This window comes from Halichoeres trimaculatus, unplaced genomic scaffold (genome assembly GCF_033239565.1).
Source record: "Halichoeres trimaculatus isolate MK-OKI-2021-1 unplaced genomic scaffold, fHalTri1.1 fHalTri1_scaffold_15, whole genome shotgun sequence".
Lineage (NCBI taxonomy): Eukaryota > Metazoa > Chordata > Actinopteri > Labriformes > Labridae > Halichoeres > Halichoeres trimaculatus.
This window is the reverse complement of record NW_027437193.1, coordinates 18,861,112-18,882,488: the sequence shown is the minus strand read 5'-3', so window position 1 is coordinate 18,882,488 and position 21,377 is coordinate 18,861,112. Positions and strand designations below refer to the sequence as shown.

The 21,377-nt window shown below is 41.4% G+C and overlaps 1 protein-coding gene across 4 annotated transcripts in view; it reads left to right on the top strand.

Annotated features, from left to right (window-relative positions):
* cdh24b (cadherin 24, type 2b) overlaps window positions 1-21,377 on the top strand; it is a 296,244-nt gene that overhangs the window by 237,770 nt on the left and 37,097 nt on the right. The gene's annotated exons all lie outside the window — the stretch shown is intronic.

Sequence of the window (21,377 nt, the reverse complement as noted above, 5' to 3'; positions counted from 1 at the left end):
ATTGTGTTTAAAACCTGAGTATGAGTGGTTTACTGCACGTTTATTCTAATGTCTGATGTTCTCCTGTGGCTGACAGGCTGTCTGTTAGCTCGCTGCTCTGACTCAGAACAACCTGTAATCATTTCAATAAAAAATAAAACCCAGGATGTTTGGTACAAGTTGGTAATAAACAAAAAAGAAAGCAGGAGATAGGCTCAAATACAATTCGTTGTAAAAGAAGCATCTACCAAATGCTAGATGACACATAAAAAAACACTTGACAGAACTCAGTGTGGTATACACTGTGTTTAAAGCTCCTGACATCAGTTTTTTGCTTGTTGGAAACAGACTGGAATTGATATGAATCATTTTATCTAGCCTAAAGAAATGAACTTTTTTTTTTTTTCTTATAAATATTCACTGTATGAGCAGCATCATGAACAGCTTTGCATTAGGCCCCCTGCTCAAACATTAACTGTTAGCTGCTCACAGGGATGGGGCATGAAGTTTTGAATTATCGAACATATTTAAAATCAAAGCTATATTTTGAATGCTATTGCATTAAAAACACATTTTTTTCATTTTTTTGACTGTTGCATGTCCTAAAGTAGTTTTCTTACTGGAAAGGAGAAGAAGAGCTGTGAGTGCATCAAATTACTAGAGAGAACAAATTAGCAACAGTTCCTTACATGTACTGGTGTAAAGCTGTGAGGTCCAGACAGAGAAAATTACACAGTATGGGCATGACTGTAAAATGTTCACACAAACTCGTCACACTTTTGCGTCACAGAAATATTTGCATGAATGAGCTAAACACTGCAAATGCTCCCTACTCCCAGTACTGGTTAAGGCTACTACCACACAAACAGATGGTTAACACATCCTGTGAAGTGTTTTCTATTACTGTATACACTTGACTCTGAGAGGTGCAAATGAGGAAGTGGTGTCAGAAAAACTGGACAAGATCCTCAGTCAGAAAAAGCTTTCTGGACTTTGGTTAAAGGGGACATATCATGCTTGTTTCTCCTTTTCACTACACCAGACTAGGATGCCTGTAAAGCATTTCTGCCCTCAGTACAAGTCATTTAGTTCCTTCATTGCCCCACAATAGCGTTCTCAATATCCTCATTTTAGGCCATTCTGAAGATCTCGTTGAAACGCTTCGTTTCCAGAATGACCTCCAGTAACCTCGCAACGTCACAGCCCTTTGTGCTCTGATTGGTCAGTTCTATCAGAGGGGCGGAGGAGGTAGAGCCAGGGGGCGGTTTTTGCAGCATGGCAGTATTTACAAGATCGCCATACCGACCAAGCGAGTTTGCTGTTTGCCAAAACTTCACCGTAAGGCATTGATGGCACTAATAAAATGGCAGAGTGTAGGATACGTCCTTTTGTATTGGACCCCGAGTCAGATCTGGACGGTTCTGTAGCTCAGGAGGAAGAAAATCCACCTCGACACAGATCATCTCAGGACGCTTCAGTGTGGTGAGTCAAACCGGTACTGTAACATGTATAGTTTATACGTTTACTCTCGACTCTTGGTGGGTGTATCCCTCGGTGGCGGTTGTGTGACTAACTGACTTCACAGAGGAGGAGCTGCTTTATCAGATTACTCCAATAAAAAGAGAGGATCCTCGTGTCGTCATGAAGGTCGAAATCTCGAATCCAAATGTCAATGACTTATTTTCAGAGGCATCAAATCTCGTCCTAGGATATCAGAAAAAATACAATATCTCATCTTTTGAAAATTCAGGGAGTGAAAGGTCTTGTTTTCAACTTTATTATTTTATATGTAAGTATTAAATCACGGATCAGCATGATATGTCCCCTTTAAACTTCAAACCCACCATTAAAACTTTATGGAGCACGATGATATCATGTTGCTTGCTGCACAGTGGAGTTCTCTGTGGGTTGCTATTATAATGATGAAATATCCAGAAGTAATATACCTTGAAATGCAGTCATACTGTGGAAACATTAACTTTTTTTTACAATACACTAATTTAGCTGTTATCCCTCACACTTATGATGAGGTAAATCTAACCCTTCTCCTCTTTGTCTTCAAGGGTGGAATGAATCAGATGGTCTAAGTCTCAGCTCTCAGTAAATATTTAGCACTGATTATGGAATGCATTACCTGAAGCCAAAATAACTTGAAGTACATTGTCTCACCAAGGTTTTTCCCTCTGGTCTAAATTCTTGCTTGTGTTGTAAGTCACTTTAGACAAAAGCTATTGAAATTTTACAACTGCAGAAGCGTAAAACTAAGTAAACAGAAAAGCTGTCAGTTTTACGTTCCCTCTGTTTGTAATGACAACATGTCACCCAGACTATAAAGTTTACTATAAACTATGGCTACATTATTACCAACCAGAGTAACGCCGTGCTCACATTGGCTCCAGAACGGTTGCAGTCCAGATTCCGTGTGGATTTCCGTGTGGCAAGGTGCCACTCACATCAGCTCCAGATAGAGGCTGCGGCTAGCTCCGGTGCAGGGTGCGGAAAGGGCACTGGCGAGAGTAGAAGCTCACGTGGATTCACGTTCTTGCCTGGACTTTCCGCAAGAACAAGCTTATCGTATTTGCCTGTAACACTGCACGCTTGTGTAGCCTAGTGCTTTTGAAATTGCTATTTCCTTCTACAATGAGTAATTACACAACCCTTTATTCCTCTAATTTTTATTATTTTAAATAACATTAATTTTTTATTTTCTTGTATTATCCTTAAAATAAGGATGGGATATGTCATATAAAAATGGAATGACTTTCCACTTCAAGGATGAGTCTCTCGTCGTCCATTGTTGTTGTCAAAATGAGTGAGTAGATGCTGTGCTGCTCTCTTTTGCGACCTTGTGTCACCGTGTTGTAATGTTTACATTGACTATTAGCGCGACTGTGCTTTCAAAGAAGAGTCAAGTTACATTTTCTTTGTACACCAATTTTGTTTTGAAAAACAACGCATCTTCATGCTACCCGGCAACTCACTTTCTGAAGAGCTCGTCATATTTCATTCAGCTTGACGCAGACCCTCTCTGGCGTCTGGGAAAAATTTACTTCTTGTGGATTCTTTCTGTTGTGCCATACAGCTCCCACAACCAGACTCGCACCCTGCAGGGCTTATGTGAGCCTACAACAGTGATTTTAATGATACGGATTACATGTGGAAGCCACACCAGACCCGCACAGGATTCAGTGTGAGTCTGGGGTAATAGCCTGTGTACCACACACTGACCCTTAAACACAGTTGAAAATACTTCATATAAAATTTATCTAGAGAGCATTTTCAAAACCCAGGGTACTAAGTTTTTTTTTCAGACTCAGAACAACCCCTCATTTATAAAATCAGCAGGTTTTTAAGTGAATAGATATCGAAGCAGTGTGGTCCAAATAAAGGAAATAATGATGATAATCTCTCATGATAAATTGTGTTAGAAAGGAAATTGAACAAACGCTAAATCCGACACCTGATGGAGGGCCTGGAATAGAACATGCACGAGGAGGAGGCTGAAGAATGCAGGAGGAGGGAGCATGATAGAAAAGAGTCCAGGATGCAGGACAGGAGACGAGAGGAGGAGAGGAACAGATGATGAGGGGGAGGAGAGGTGAAGACACTGCTGACGTTGGCAGGTTTATGAGAGGACTTTTTGTCTTTTTTTAATCAACATGATGCCACAAGCCCATTAACCTGGAATAAAACACAAACACAAAAGGTAACAGGAGGATTTCATGAATCACCTCTCATCTGTCAGGATTCTAAAATCTACATTCACCTCACCACCTCTCCTCATTCGACTCCATCAGAGCGTTCTGAAGAGAGTCTGACAAATGAATTTTCTGCTCCATTCACTACAAACCGGCCTCTTCTTCTTTTTTTTATCAATATTTCCATCTGTTTGCACAATGACACACACTGGTATGAAACTCAATCAAAGCATGACGCATCCAAATGCAAATGCTTGCAGCTGCAGAGAGTAACTCCAGGATAAAATGTTGTGACCCGTGTTGTTGAGCTGTTTTGACTGCTGCCTCTCTGCAAAAGCTTTTTAGTACAGAGAATTTGCATGTTCAGAGGGATCAGTGACGCTGTGTTCAGAGTTCAGCCTGCTAATAGTTCCCCTCAGTGTAATACGAGATGATTTCAATTTTAAATGGTCATTCCCTAAGCTGCCTGTCATCTCCAATAATCACATTTATATAAAGATATGTGTGCAGCGGGGGAAGATGAGTGCTGACACCCGTTTATTAGCTGTGCAGCTTGTTAAAGTACAGACGTGTCTCTGTGTCAGGAGGAAAAGGGATGAGGGGCACACATGTAATATAGACCTAAAGGGGGGAGAGGGGTGTGTGTGTGTGGAGGGGGGGTCCTGTGGGGGTAGCATGTCTGAGATAAGATGCTTTCATTTCCAATGAGCCCTGCAGAAGAGGAGCACACGCTTCAAAAACACACGCATGTCTCCATTAATGCTGGCAGCCACCTCTCTGATGTGTAGGGTGTCAGTCATTCATGATATGTGTTCAGTTTTATATGCATTCAGAAGTAGACTGTTTGCTCGCACTAATGTGTGTCAGCATCAAAATCCAGAACATGTCTGTACGTTACACTCAGACTGTTCAATAAGACTGCTGAAGCTCTTTGTTCTCTTGAACTGATGCTTAATTGAGCCACAACAACACAAGCTGCTGGCAGTTGTTATGTCTTCTTCACATGTGCCATAAAGTTCTTTAAAAAAACCATGCAAATGAGCCGTAGCACTGAATGTTCTTTTGTAAGCGAGAAGAGACAAACACTCTAATTTATTTAGACTCAATCCCACACTCACACACCATCCTTGTGCCATAAATATCAGGGATGCATTATTTCAAGTGCACCAAATCCTCAGCCGAAAATAGTCCTCACAAAAAACATAATCCTTTCTGAGGAATGTTTGCTTCAACCGCAGCATTTCAGGCTTTATCCAGGAAACAAAAATATGTTGTTTTTGAGCCATTTAACGATTTTAGTTTACTTATTAACAAACTAGATGTAGGGAACCAACAGGAAGTCAGAGACATGATCAAGGTTTGTAAAAACAAAATGATTGACAGAGTGACAGCCCCCCTGAAGTGAAGCAAAGACATTTAGGGCTCCCCCTTGTGGTTGGTTGTAGCATAAGTCATTAGGTCTCCCGCGCTAAAGCTAACGGATGACAGTTGAAAAATTTAAAATAATTTGCTAAATTCTCTCATAAATAGTTTTTTTTAATGTATCATATTTTTATCTGTTTTTTTTTTTTTTTTTTTTTTTTTTTAATAGAAAAAGCTTAGTTTTCATTTTGTGTTTGATTTTACACACATTTGACTTCTGAGTTCTGACTTGGCTCTAAATGGCTGAATCAGTGAAATATAAGCAGTTTTGGCTTCACTATTTTACAAAAGGAGGGGATGGAAGAAATATGGCTCAAGGAAAAAAAGGGTATTGCAAAAAAAAACATGAATTTTTACTTTCATCTGTTCAGTACAGTCACAAATCACACAACTGTGGGAACAAATCTTTTTTAAATTTATATAAACTGAAAGAAAAAAAAAAGAGACCCACCTGAAACCCACAGACTTGATTGTGTTCACTTTCAAAGAGTGTTTACTGCGATTGGAATGGATTCCAGACAAAACAGAAGCTGCACACACAAATCTTAGATCAAGATAATCAAAACAAGCACAAGCACAAAGATCTCACAAAGAACTCAGCAGAAGATTTGTTGGTATTGCTTTATACTAAGGTCCTGTAATAAGCATTAAGAAGACCTTTATAAGTACTTATAAGATGCTTATTGCAATATTATTTGTTTATAAGACTATATAACTGCTTAATAAGTGTTTAATAAGGTCATTGTAAGGGTTAGGCCCCACAGGTTAGGTTGAGGCATGGGACCCTGAATAGGTTTAGGGGAAGGGCTGGGATGGGGCTCATGAGGGACAAAAGCAGAAGACAAAAAACAAAGAGGCTTAGAGTTAGGTTCCATATAGCTTATAGATTAAGTTGTCTTATAGTAACTATTACAATGAGCTTATTAAATCCCTTTTTAAGCACTTATATATTCTTATAAACAAATAATGTTAATAAGCATCTTATAAGTACTTACAAAGGTCTTATTAATGCTTATTACAGGACCTTGATATGAAGCGTTCCCGATTTGTTTTATACAATTAGGTCCCCAGTTCCCTGAATGTTCAAACTATACCCCAAAAAAGTCAATATACAGGTAACAGTCCACGTTTGCAGTTTTTTTACGAGATTCCCAGATTTAAGATGCTGTAACAAGCAACATGTTGTTTTGTGTCATGCCTCAAGTACTCCAGATACATTTGCAGTCCGGCTCGTGTTGACTGTCTCCTTTAACTCACACCAGCCGCATGTTCAGCCTGGCAAGCCACATGACTGACAGACAGCTGCAGTCGCGAGACCAAGGAGTTCACCTTCCACAACTCCCGTAATAAGCCTCTCTTCATTCATGGGCTGTAAAACCTCAAACATGTCAACTCCTGATCTGGCTCTGCTCATTGTGTCAGTTTATTGTCATAGTCAAGCTAAGTTTGATCTGGTTTTGACCCGGTTGGTTTTATTTTGGAAGTCACTGGGTGTTTTTAAGTAGTGTCCATGCATTACCCCCTGTCCCACTTGATTTTACTTTCGGTGAACTGAGCATCACAGCTCCAACAGCCTGCAAAAATGCTGTGTATAGCTGCAACCTGCTGGACCAGCCACTGAGCTGGACCGCAATAGAGTGGACATAGTGTAAGTTGTCACAGTGACTTGATAGAAAGCTATTTGATCCGGTGCCGTGACTGGGAGACATGTTTGGTGTATATCAGTCGTCAGAAGTGACAAGAGGTTTTAAGATGTCACATCGCACCTTTAGAGGATGCATATTACGCCTGTATGAGATTCTTTCCCAAACTTGGCTCAAACATTTGCAGTTAAAGTTTGCTCAGACTTCAAATGAGTAAGAGAAACTTTCCATTTGCAGCAAACGGAGCCAAAATAATTGTGATTAATACAACTGGTACATCCAGACTAAAATCTTAAACATCTTTGGACTGAAGTAGGAGCCAGTCAACTTATCCATCAACCATAGTTTAATCACAAATCCAGTCCTTTCAGTCAGTCTGTGGATGTCTGTGCAGATTTATAACACTGTCTCGCTGCTCTGTAGTGGAAGACTTTCTAGAACAGTTTCACTGCTGTCAAGTGAAAACTGCAACTTCAAATTTGGCAGGTTTCATTTTTTGAGAACAAATCCCATAATGTTCTTTGAAAACTTCTCAAAAATGTTCCTGAAGTTTCTGAAAGGCTTCCAAAAAGCGTGCAGAGATGCAATCTGCACAGAATGGCATCATTTTGGCAAAAATCTATCAAGATATTCAAAAGCCACCTGTGAGTGTAGTGAGTCTCTGCAGTGTGCTCAGGCATCCGGGCATGTGCTCTTGAAGTCAGGTAGTGGTGCATTCTGGTGTTTGTGAATTTATCACTGTGTCAGTCTTTAGCCCTGGGTTTGTTAAAAACAATCCGCACCTGGAGGAGGTGTGTGGAGCTGGATTTCCAAGACCGGTGTGAGCTGCTTTGAAGAGAAGCAGGGAGGCAGGGAGAGGGGCTGGGAGATGCAAGAAGAAAGACATCGAAGGCGAGGACCCAGGAATGAAGGAAAGAGAGAACGGATGAAATAAAAAGAGAGGAGCCAAGAGAGAGCAGTGTTAAAATGAGGTCCTGGGAGGCAGTGACAGCAGAGAGAGCGGGATAATAAGGGAGTAAGAGAACGAAGGAACTAGAGAAAGACATGCAAAGACAGAGGCAGAGACGGCATGAGCTGCAGAATCACTGACAGCTAGAGAGAGAAATTAGCACAGCAAGACTCAGAGGAACAGGGAGGTAGAAATTTTCATCCAGGAAGAAAAAAATATTCAAAATCTTGGCGTTGGGGAAGGAGGCAGCATGGCAACAAGAAGACAGAAAGAGGAAGTGAGTGGAAAAAAGAGCAACCTGCAGGGTGTAAGAAGGAGACACTGATCAATTCAACATGTTGTGGGTAAATAACATGTAAACAAATACAGTAAACACCTTCCTCCCTCAGTAATTCCTCCCCTTGGATTCAGCCTCAGCGATCTGAAAGATGCAAACAAAACGTGCAATTAGTAATTCAACATGGCCTCCTTCGTGTCGCTTTGTGCAGCTCTAATCCCCCTACAAAGGCGCCACAAGAGGTGCAGACACAGATTAAAACCTGGATTGCTGCTTTGGGTAAATTACTGAAACTGAAGACACGCAGGTTACATGCAGATTTGCATTTGAAGCCTGTGAGCTCAGCGCAACAGTGATTGAATATTTTACAGATGCTGCCAGGCAACATTTCAGAAGTCAGCTGGAGCCTGAGTGTTGTTGGGATTTGATGTAAAGGTGGGTGAGCTGTGTTGAACTCATTTATTCCATGAATAAAAAAGGTGTGATGGGATGAGTCAGAGATTTACTTTGAGGGAATTGACAAATATCAATTAAATAAATATATAAAATTCATTATTCATTACCCCATTGCCTTGTATCTGTTAAAATGTTGTCTTGAACAAAGAAAAGTAGTAGTTCAAGAAAAAAGAAGAAGATCTGCTCTCCTTTCATTTTCTTCTAAACAAACACACACCTCATTGAGAGTCACATCCTTGCAACAGTGGGTTCGGGTGCTCATGGGAAATGGAGTCTTTATCTTGAGTAAACACTAGCTTTTTTAGATAGCCCTCACAGCACCTTTAACTTTGATCTTCTTTTCTAAAGTATCAAGCCACAGAAACATGTTAAGCTGCTGTACAGAACAAGGTTTTATCACCAATTTCTGCATTGACAAATAATAGCAACTACTTCTATCGAATCAAAATGCTTGCTCTATGAAAAAAGAAAAAAAAAAACCCAGAGTAGCTTACAGAGGCATGCTTTTTTCATTAAAATGTATGTGTGCACATGTTTTGGGGGCATTAAAAACTACACACATGCCAGACGATTTCTAGATTCCGACGGCTTTAACACTGAAGAATTCTAACAGGCTGGCGAGATGATCTGCGTGCCCCTGGAGGAGGAAGGATATCCGAGCGGAACAATTTGTGTTTCCACAGTCGGCCTTGACCTTGCCGGTCATTTTGCTGCTGTGGGCTGAATCTCTTTAACCATAGATCTTAGATGCACACTCACAGGAGACTCACACGCACACCTGCATGAGTACCAATAAACCACATGGAGAGATCTACAGTACACAGCGGCACACATCAATATTACACAGTTGACCTTGCTGCTCCCTGTGTTTAAAGGGAGAGGAACGAGGGAAAACAGCCGCAAAAAGCTGCAAGATTGCTCATTTAAAACCTGACACAAGGGATGCTGCTCATCTCCACCTCAGAATGATGTGTCAGATGGGAGGTGGGTGTGAGATGGAGCTGTGGTGGTGGTGTTGGTGGGGGGTTAACAGCCGCAGATTAGTAAATCGAGTCAATAGGGAGAGCTGGAGGACGGAGATGGGAGCGAAAATCAGGCAGAGGGAGAGAGTGAATACAACATGACAAAATGGAGAAGGCAAACAGAGAATCAGACAGGGAAGAGCGTGGAAGAAGTGGTTATTAGCAGTGGGAGGGAGAGCGTGGTGAAGCTGCGGTTAGGCAGGGGGGGGTTACCCGGGGACGGGAAGCCGAGAGAGAAGCTGGGTCATTAACAGCCTGCAAGTCAGGGGGCCAAGTGAAGCCGCCTGCTGCTTATCACTGCTTATTTACTGTCAGGCCCACAGAGACCCCCAGCAAGAAAAGACTTCTCTCTGTCCCCCATTCTCCCCCTTTTCTCCTCCCGCTTTCACCCTGTACCCTCCCCCTGCTCTCTGTCTCTCTGCATTCTGTTGCTCTCTGACTGTCTGATCTCCACACACACACACACACACACACACACACACACACACACACACAAAAAAAAATATGTAGAGCAGCAGGACACTAAAGTTAAACCACACATACACACACTCCTCACCCTATCTCTCCCCTCCTCCCCTCGTCTCCCTCGCTCTTTACTCTGGTTTGTGTCTGGAGGCCAAATCAGACTGTGCGTGTGCAGTTTGTCTGTTGCTCTGACTCAGCCTCATTGCTTTATTCTAATTCAGACATGAAACCAAACATAGAAAGACATGAAAAACACACTCACATGGATGACTTAATGTGTAATTAGTTTGCTTAATTCTCTCTTTTGGGATTCTTTTTAATTCTACTTTTTGACCTTCACATCCTTGACCCTCTATGCTCCACTTTCACTTATTTACTTAACACATATCACTCTTAATGAATGTACATATTGCAGCTAATAGATTTTTGATACAGCGTGTGAACAAGGCCACAGAGTAAGCAGCAGGTAATTGCAGAATTAGCATAACACAGTTATAGTACAGCAGAGTGCAGCTGCCCCTTGCTCTGCAGCAGTGCCCCCTAATGGCCAGAAGGTGACACCGGCTGTGGATCAAGGTTTATGGCTGAGAAATCAATACTCTAATCACATGCTATCCAACAGCTACGATGCAGAGCGCTTATCAGAGAAGGAATAGACACTGAGGGTCATGCTGAGTTTATGGTGCTTAACATGCAAATCTAACATGTGATGATTCAGTGGCTGCTCTGTGTTTCAGTTTGGGATGCAGAAGAGAAACTTTCACAACAAACTCACATTAAACCTGATTTCACAACACCTCATTACACACACATGCTAAATTTAGCAGCATGTGTTTAAGAAGATGAGATCACTAGGTGCAACAGGAGGCATGTCTCTACATCATTAATATGAACCCGGCGGTACCACTACGCAGGAGGTGTCCCTTTTGAGGTGTGTTTTCAGGGCTCCTCTGAGCTGTGTAAGCCTGCTATTTGTGCGCCTTTTCATTCCTCTTACCTGGGGGACAAGCTAGCTCACGCGTGTGTCAGTTTGCTAGTTATTATTTCCATATGCTCTCACTTAAAACGGCTGGCTAATCCTCGGTCACACGCCAGCAGCGCGCCCAGGATTATCTGTGTTTGTTTTCTCACGCGGAGGAGAGATTGTGTTAATCTCCTCAGAGGGAAAAAGAGAGAGAGAGAGAGATGGAGAGAAAAAAAGAGGAAAAAAAGAGACCAATGTCTTGCACATAAGTTGGAAAAAAGAAGACATGGGACATCTGAGAGTGAAATAAGAGAGAAGACAAGAGACAAGTGACAGAGGGAAGAGAAGGCGGCAGAGGAAGAACAAAGTCAAAAGAGGAGATTTAGAAGAAGCTTTGTTCTCTCAACTCTGCAGTTGTGCTTGTTGGCAGAAATGTCCAAAGCTGCGTTTGTCATCAGACAAATGTGATGTATGATCTTGATTTAGAATGCATGAAATCAAGAAAGGACTCAAGCTGCCAAGGACAGCAGGGCACTGAAAACACACAAGCATGAACACCACAGATCACACACATACACACTTGTAGGGGAGGAAGCGTGTGCAGAGTTTTACATTTGAATCTCCTTATTTCACATCATTACAGAACAGCCAAGGAGAAGCACCACCTCTATGATTTAAAGCTCTGCCCTACAGTGATGCACAGCCACCCTAATGCACGCACACACATACACACACTCTCTCAGTGGAGCGTGTGTGCCTATGGGTCGGGCTCTTTGGGTACAGATGTATTATGTATCGCCAGTCTTGCATGCAGGTTAGCTAATTAATTTCTGCTAACTGTGAAGCGAATTTAAAAGGGAAATTGTATGGAGGAATTTGAATTTCAAAACGGACTGTGGGAGCACGGCAACGTGGGACAGGAGAAGGTTACACTTGTAGAGTGTGTAGATGTGAGTAAGGAGGGCAACATTAACTTATGATAAAGTAGTGTGTAAACCTGTTATATGGCTGTGAAGTCTGCTCTAAGTGTTGAGTCAACATTGTTCTTGGTAAGTAGAGACTGAGGGAGAAGATGCTGAAGTTGGTGGCACATCCTCAAACTTTGCAACTGAAAACAGATGCTTGAGTTCAGAGGTCCACATGAAACCTCTTCTTTGACATTTGATCATCTCGGGCACAACTTAGCTCAAAAGTGACAGAAAAAGCTGGAACAGTTCAGTGTCTGCCAGGACTGAATAAATCTTTAAAATGTGCAACAGGCTATTCAAGGTACAGAGTCACAAACAGTGGAAGTGGTTACCATGGCTGGCATTACTTCACCTGCTGGTTTGTGCCACTTTGCAGCCCCAAGAGTGCCACCTTGGCTGCTGCTACTTTCTTTTTGGAGGCAGAGTTGATTTGTGGAGGGGATGGATACCCAATCCTGCACCTTGATCCTGGTTGGCAGTTTGTCACAGCAGTGACAACAGGTAACAAAGCTCCAAATCAGACCCTGATTCATCATACTTTAAGTCCAGATGGGATCATAATTCACTAAATGCACGTTTTCCACGACAGACACCATAAGCTCATTAGTAAAAATTTTAATGAGGTAATGAATCAATTAGAAAGTAGGGTCATTTTATGGTAAATGAACAGTCAGTCTTTTTTCTGAAACCAGCTCAAGCCCTGCAGGCCATTATGGGTAATGCAGTTTTAATACTCCGATGCTCCAGTGTTTTTCCTGGGTTTATACACAAATGTGATTCCATATGTTTACAGCCTTGGTGAAGGGGCGAAGTTGTCAGCATCAGGGGGCAAATGAGCACGAGGAGAAATGTGGACCTGACGATGTACAAATGACATCCTGTTATGTAAATTAGACATAAGGAAAATAAAATTAACTCGACTTCCGGGGGTGGAGGGTGCCTATGTTTGGGTGGGCCATCCCACCCATATAATGGTAGGGGAATCACTGTGCTTCATTGAAGCTACATTCACTTCCTGTGTTCAGACAATTGTTCTGTTTGCCCATTAAAGAAGAAGCCTGTAGCATTTTAATGAGGTATCAAATACACCTATTCAATCTTGGAGTTCATTGAATTTGGTCTGACATCATTCACAACATTATTCATGAGGGACGGGCAACTGAATGAGGCTTTAAGCATGACCATCTGTAAGTATGGGGGGCTTTAGGCTGAGACTTTTCCTAAGTTATTTTTCCCTGCTTCAGTCTGGCTAGCAGCATACACTGTCTGGTCAAAAAAAGGTTGCCACGAAAAGAAGGTCACTAATATTTTGTTGGACCACCTTTAGCTTTGATTATGGCACAAAGTTGCTGTGGCATTTTTTTGGTAAGCTTCTGCAATGTCATAAGATTTATTTCCATCCAGTGTTGCATTTATTTACTTCACCAAGATCTTGCATTGATGATGGTAGAGTTTGACTGCTGTCATTCAGCAATCAGTAAGGCTAACTGAAAAAAAAAGGCTTCAGTTTGCCAGGGAGCATAAAGATTGGACTCTGGAGCAATGGAAGAAGCTCGTGTGGTTTGATGAGTCTACATTTACCCTGTTCCAGAGTGATGGGCCATCAGGGTAAGAAGAGAGGCAGATGAAGTGATCACCCATTTTTCCTAGTGCCTACTGTCCAAGCCTGTGAGGGCAGTGCTATGATCTGGGGTTGGTGCAGTTGGTCAGGTCTAGGTTCAGCAACAGTCTGTGCTCAGAGAATGAGGTCAGCTGACTACCTGAATATACTGAATGACCAGGTTATTCCATCAACGGGTTTTTCTTCCCTGATGGCACGCCCATATTCCAAGATGACAATGCCAGGATTCATTGGCTCAAATTTTGAAAGAGTGTTTCAGGGAGCATGAGACATCATTTTCACACATGAATTGGCCACCAAAGAGTCCAGACCTTAACCCCATTGAGAATCTTTGGGATGTGCTGGAGGAGGTTTTGCGCAGCGGTCAGACTCTACCATCATCAATGAAAGATCTTGGTGAAAAATGAATGCAACACTGGATGGAAATATATCTTGTGACATTGCAGAAGCTTGTTTCAGCTTACTGAAACAATGCCACAGTAAATATGTGCCGTAATCAAAGCTGAAAGCAGTCCAACAAAATAGTTGAGTGTGTGACCTTTTCTTTGGCCCGGCAGTGTATTTGTAAATGCAGATGTTATTTTCAAAAATAAAAGTTGTCCTCAACTGTTTGCAACAAACAAACAAAAACAAAATCCTGTCCATTCATCAGATGTAAAGGAATATTTTTTTTCTGTCTTCATGAAAGCACGGAAGTGGTTGGAAATGACCTCATAAGTATGTCAGAGCATTAGGTGGTGACACTGTGTGATCAGGCTCCCTCTACGAACACCATGGAAGAATATTTTGACCATGCTTGTTGAGCATTCTAAAAGTGTGGTAACTGTAGTTGGCATTCTTTGAACTTTGAACTGTTATATGGAGGGACACTATTGAGAATAAAATGATGTCCCCATGTTGCAGTATGATAAAGAACAGCTGGGTTTTGCTGTAAACATACAATCCATCCAAGCTGGATCTAACAGATGTCAGCATATTCTAATATTACTTTTTGCTTTCAACACAAACAGAGGTAAATCTCTACCTTGGAAGATTATTAAGAAAAAACATCATTCATCAGTGACCTTAAACTCTGTTGACCAAAGGCAGAAAACCTACATTTTCAAAAACACCAGCAGAGGTGTAACCTTGCAGAGCAGACGGACCTCCCTGATTCAGTTTCTGAACTCCTGCAGGTCCATCTTGAAAGGCTCCAATGACCAACGATTTCACTCGGCTAAATTCTAACCCAATCAGGGAAAAGAGGCGGGAGCTGTGGGAGCAGACGTGACGTCAGCAGACTTTCATACTTGTCAGCGTTCCTTTGATTCTTAAGTTAAATTTATAAAAACGGAAGCTGTCGTCTAACGCCTTTTTCACAGCTGTTTATCGTGATTCAGTAGTTGTTTATCTTTTGTTTCTTTGAAGTATCGGCTCACATAAGCGACGTCATACTGTGGCTTGATGTGGATTGGTCCGTGGTGAGTGTGTTAATCAGAACGGTCGTCCAATCACCAGCTGCGGATTTTTTTTTTAAGTCCCGCCTCTGAAAACAAATCGGAAGAGCTGCTACCCAGATGCACTTGTGAAATAATTCTGTGGCGGATACATGAAACTGTTCGTCTGGCGTGTCAGGTTAGCAGAGGTGTGGACCAGGTGTCAATCTGTTATCACATCCCCTTTACATCCTTAACACAGCCCCTGTAACGCGTGTGTGTGTGTGTGTGTGTGTGTGTGTGTGTGTGTGTGTGTGTGTGTGTGTGTGTGTGTGTGTGTGTGTGTGTGTGTGTGTGTGTGTGTGTGTATATGTGGGAGTGTGTTAGAGTGTTACATTAACTATCAGAACTCTTAGCAGTAGTGTTCACCTGTTCCAACACTTTCACAAAAACAGGAAACATGGAGAAAAAGTGAGGTGCAGAGTGAAAAGTGTCTCCTGTACGGTGGAGAGAGGGAGAAGAATGAGTGTGTGTGGTGTGGTTTGTCAAAGCTGGAGCCATGTTGCACACACTCGGGGGGAAAGATTGGGTGGAGGTTGGTTCTGAGGGTGGTGGGTGATGGAGTGTGTGATGCAGAAAAGGAGGGGGACCGGAGTGATGGAGTGTTGGATTGAGGGAGGGTGGGGGGGGGTGATGAGTGTGTGTTCACAGTGTAAGTGACACCTCTCGTCCTCAGACAGATTGTCTCTCTCACCCGGTAACAGGGACCCTGTTAGAGAGCCCTCTCCCTCCTCTATCCACCTAAGCCCCCTTCCACACACACTCCGTTGCTTTTCCCCCACATACAATTCTTCTCGTTTATTTATTTTCCCGTAGAAATATACCCTAAATTGCCTCCGTCTCCAAGTCTTTCAATTCACCCTTTTCTCTGCATTATTTCTAATCAATCTTCACCTCTTTCTAAACTGCTGATTTTCTGTAGAGCAGTTTAAGTCTGGTTTACAGCTCAGGGAGAAGGAGGGGGAAAATGAAGAAATAGAAAAAGAGAGATCAGAAAGGAAGGAGAGAGCTTGAGCGAGAGGATATCAATATTCCCACTGCCGCTGGGATCCTCAGAATGATTTTTTTTTTGCCTGTTTGAATCTGACATTGAATATTCAGCCTAGTCATTGAGCTTATTTATTCTCTGTTCAACATAAGTCTGTGTGCCAATCACACCCAGATGATTCAAACACACTCTCACTTTAGGCTCACACATAACAGCAGAGGATCTGAGGATACATGGGCCCAGAAGAACCACTTGTACTCACACACGCACACAGGTATTTTGAGCCAGACCCAAACGTGTTGCTGTCCTGAAATTTCATCAACAGCCAGGGTTTTATCTGTGTCTGTGAGACATTGATGTTTGTGATTACCTCTGTGTGCATCTGCCCTCGCTAACAATCATCCCTGCAAACCCGATCAGAGGCTGTCAACACTCAGGTGGGAGTGAGGCACACAATGACACAGACGCCTCAGACAAATAGGCTTCATAACTTCTTTGTAACAAACAATCACTCAAGCCTGAGCTCTGATCCTGAATGAAATACCCCCTTCCTGTGCAACTACAAAGATACAAATGTGTTTTAAATGTGTGCATTCTTTGTTACATGAGATAGCGCTTTAGCTGGCAGCCAGGGCTTATTTTTTTGTTCTGCTTCAACAGATTGATAAAGAAACCCACAGTGTTTGGCAAGCTACTTGTAATATTTTGTGAGCCAGAGTACTGGTAGCTCAACATTGAATCAAGCTTCACACTGGACTCAAATCTTGGTAGATAGCCCCGCTAGCCAATTCAGCTTTGCCAGTTACAGGTATGTCAACCTCAAACAGGAGTAGAAACAGAAATGTTTTCAATAAAAAATGGTAAACTACTGTTGTTGTGTTGTTTTAGCTGTTCTAAGGTAATGCTTATGGGCGTCTGAAAATGCAAATCTTTGAGAGCAGGTTCCAGTGTAAATAAGCAATACATGGATTCTCTGAAAACAGTGATGCCACAGCCTCATTTGCACATACATATTACATTTCCCATCAAGCTAAGCTGTATTTATGCTGCTGACCCAGACAAAGGAAATGTATGAAATGGACATGTAGCTACTTGTATTAGGGAAATTTATCACGCAGAGATAGACCAAGTTATAGTTTCAAGAGTGCAATAATCATAGTCCTTGTGTTTGTTTGTACCACTCTGTTGTAGGGAAGCATTATGCACAGGCAGGTTCTTTGGTGGCATTTCATTTTAAAGTGCCAGCTACTCATCTGGCAAGCGTACACCAGAGTATTAGTCTTCATTTTGTTGTCATGGGGAAAGACTTGTTTTAAGTAGGGCTGCTGTCGTGTAACCAAAACCAAAGAGGCATGGTGTTCAATCCAAGCCTTCCCACCTCTGTTCCAGGACTGGAGGTTGTAACAGCTGCAACACAGGAAGGGATCACAGCTAGCTGGAAGAGACAGGTCAGAACAGCAGTCTGTGTGTGTGTGTGTGTGTGTGTGTGTGTGTGTGTGTGTGTGTGTGTGTGTGTGTGTGTGTGTGTGTGTGTGTATGTGTGTGTGTGTGTGTGTGTGTGACTGTTTACCTCCTGTGCTTCCCAAGCACCATTATACAATGTGGAGTTTCACACTTGGATACTAATATTACCCCACTGTGTGTGATCAATGTTGAGGTATAAAGGTGTGATGGTATGCTGCTTTGTTACAGCACTGTTTGCAGACACAATATAAAAGGAGTTGTAGCTAAGAAAAGCAAGTTGAGATACTAAAATACAGCAAAAGCCACCTCTACATTAAAAATCATTTGACATTAAATCAGTTCTGATTAATGTTTAGTACTTGTATAAATATTAATAGTCAAAGCTACAGCTTCTCTACTAAACCTCACATACAGGGCATTAACTGTATATAGAGTGGACAGCGTGGCTCCGCTATTTACCATTGTACGGTTTTGAAGCCAAAATTTGAAGCCAATGGCGCAGCCATCGTAGCAGTTGTGCAGCCAGAGTCTGCACAGTAGGGACTGTGAGGGATTCTGGGAGAATCTGAGTGGAGCCATGTGACAAAAGTAATAATTGTTTTTTTTTCTTTCCAAAGTTAATCACTATTGGCTCTACCTCTCAACACATTATACAATCCCTGAAAAAAATTCACAAGAAAGGCAGCAGTCAATCATTAAAATGTGACATTAATTCTCGTGTTTAGCCTCTTATAAGTAATGAAATGGAAACTTTAGAAAATAGGAAGACTTGAATACAAGACATTTTTCCACGAGGTGTATTGATTTTTTAAAGTTTCACCACAGCTCATCTGGATTGACTGGAGAGACAGATTTTTTTGACCCACATTGCAGTCAGCCACCAGGGGGAGCAGTTTCTTGTGCCAACCTCACTTTGAACTGAGCAAGATGACGTCCATTTTTTTTTAATATATATACTCTATGGTACAAGGCAGATCTTACCTTCTTCATGCTTTGTAGTCAGCTGATGACAAGTGACTAACTTGTGTTTCAAACAGAGCTTGTGATCATCAGAAGTGGAAATTCTGTTACAAACACTCACCTGTATGAGCGTTATCAGGTCATTCTGAATCACAGCTATGGCACAGCAACTGAAAAGCTAACTTCTTTTTTTATTAGGCCATTTCCATTTTTTTTTTTTTTTATGTCATTTAAACAACATATGTAAGAGACAAATAGCCATCATTATTGCTTTCAGAATGATCGTTATCTTGTTAAAAAGTAAAAGACAACTTGTGTTACACCACCTCTAGGAGGGGGTATTGTGCTTTTCTTTCAGGGCTTTGTTCTATCCACTCAGTACCCTTGAAGAAGCTTTATGCTTTACAGTTAACAAATAAAAAAAGAAGAAGAAAAGAGGCACCAAAAGCTATTTTTCTCACACTGTTTTTTTTTTTTTTTTTTTTTTTTTTTTTTGTTGTTGTTGTTGTTGTTTGTTTGTTTGTTTTTAGAACGCCCTTATATCATCCTCTGTTTGAAGCACTTGGTTTCAGCTGCTGTCTCTTTAAGGCTCCCTGCTCAACAAACCCCCTTCCCTCTGACTGGCAGCAGGTCTCAAGAAGATCTTTTTCTATTTCTGTAATGGACCTGTTTGATCAGTTTACTGACAGGTTCAGTGATTTTCACAACACATGAACATGTAGTGCTCTGAGAATCTGCATGCTTAGTATAGGTATTCATTATTGCTACTTTATACCCATGTTTCGAATAGTGTATGGAAAAGCATACCTCCTCTTTAAACTAAGCTGGGGGCTTTAGTTGGAAAACCGACAATACACTGGCACACATAGTTTTTCTCACACTTGACTATAGAAAATAGAACAGTGTACACAAACCTTTCCGTAACTCTACACTCCCCTTAAATTCTGGAGGAGGAATTTGCTGCTCACTGTTTGGTAATTGAGTCAAAAAGAGCACAGAGCTGGCCAGCAGCTGACTCAATACTTGAATTTGGACAAAAGACGGTTTTGTCAGTTACCTGTCATTGGCTGACCCAGCATTTGACCCAGCTGCTGGGCTTTTATAAAATGCCCAACCTTTCTGGAAATAACCCAAAAAGATAACCTAACCTGGGGTTTGGGTGAAAAAAAAAAAAAAAAAAAAAATCTCAGTGCAAACATAAGAGTTTATCTCAGACTGCACAGTTTTCTTAAAAACACAACATTTTAAAAGACATTACAAATAAAATGCAGTAAGAGCTTAAAATTAATATAGTAACTGTAATAGAAAGCGTAGGCTGACACTTCAGCTCTTTATACCTACCCATTTAACAAAACATATAGTTTTCATTGTCAGGTTTTCATTGTGACAGCGGAGATGATACACAAGGGTTTAATTTCCAGTTCCAAGGGCTTTCTCTGCAGTTATGTCTTGGAAAAAACTGATGGTATTTGGAGATATGAGTCGACATGGCAACAAGAAAACCAGCATTATTCCAAGTCCAAATCTGTTTCCCACATTACCATCAAACAAGTTTGTCCAAGTTTCACTCCTACAATGTTTAACAGGGTCTGAGACAACTCCTACTAACATGCTCGTAACACAACAAAGCACACCTGAACATGCCAGGTATCCACCAACACAGCTCCATATGTAATGCCAACACTGCTGCACAGTGACAGAGAACTACACAATGTTGAATGCGAATACCGAGATAACCACTTCCCTGTTGTATCTGTGCTACATGTAGATAGCAGGGCTAATCTCACATGCCTCCTACATGTGCATCAACACATTCAACAGCACATGTTCTGAATCTTACAGCTATTCATCCTGCAGTCTGAGCTTAAGAAGAATACTCCATCAACCCTCAGCTATGTCTGTCATGTACTCTCTTCAGTGTCAAAGCTCTCCAGAATCCTTTCAGCATCAAGAAGCTCATTGGCAACACCGCAACATCAACACCTCAAGAACATCTTTTCCTACTTCACACAAAAATCCCGGCATCTAAGCATCCACCCACAGCAGCCTTCAAAGTCTACTTCAAATATCCCAAATGCACAGCATGTAAGGTAACCATGGTTTTACTTTGGCTTGTTTAGGATGCTACCATCTCAAGGCCTTGGAAGCTTTTGGAATTATTCATTGCTTACTATCTCTCTGCTTTTGATCAGTAATTTGGAAGTCAGATGTGGAAAATTCGCAGTGAAAATTGGACCAAGTGAAAACACTGACAAGATGTGATATTTGTAACTGAGGCATAGACTGCAGTCTTGAAAAGTCAGATTTGAATTCACTGTAATTAATTTTAAAAGAGGGAGTTCTGCTGTCATAGTATGCTGTTATCTGGTGTAACAGTTCAACCTCAAATGGGATTTTGATCACATTTAAAAAATTGAACTATAGCAGGCATACAGAAGTCAAGGTAACAAGTAAAAACAACACGTTTGTTTTCTGTGTAAAGCTTCTGTGAGAAGTTTTTAGTTGGTCATGAAGCACACAAAAATCTGCCTATAATAGCTAACAAGATCATAAGCAAAATGTAAACTATTTTTTATGGTTGTTTGAAGCTACTGGTAGCAATGCTGTACAAGTTGTACATTCTCCATGGCAAAGGATTATCTAAAAGTGGTTTGGACCACATGAAATTTCCCCAAGAACTACAGACTTTTGAGGAACAATGTGCTTTTCAACTAAAGGAACTCGGGGCTAGTGGAGCACCCACAGTGTTTTATTTCACCCTCTGTCCACAATAACATGACACACAGCTTTGATTCACTTGTGTTTGATACTCTTGAAGAATCATCTTCTTTGAGCCTGATAGTGTGAATGTGGCTCTGTCAGCTCCTGGTTTTACAGTTTAAAGAGTGACCCTGTAAAATGGAGACCATCAGCTGAATGTGTCAGTGTATATCAAGTTTTTGACAGCTGTAAAAACACAAGGAGAAGTCCTCGGGTATAAAAATATGCATTTACATTCAAAACATTCTCATCAGATAAATATTAAA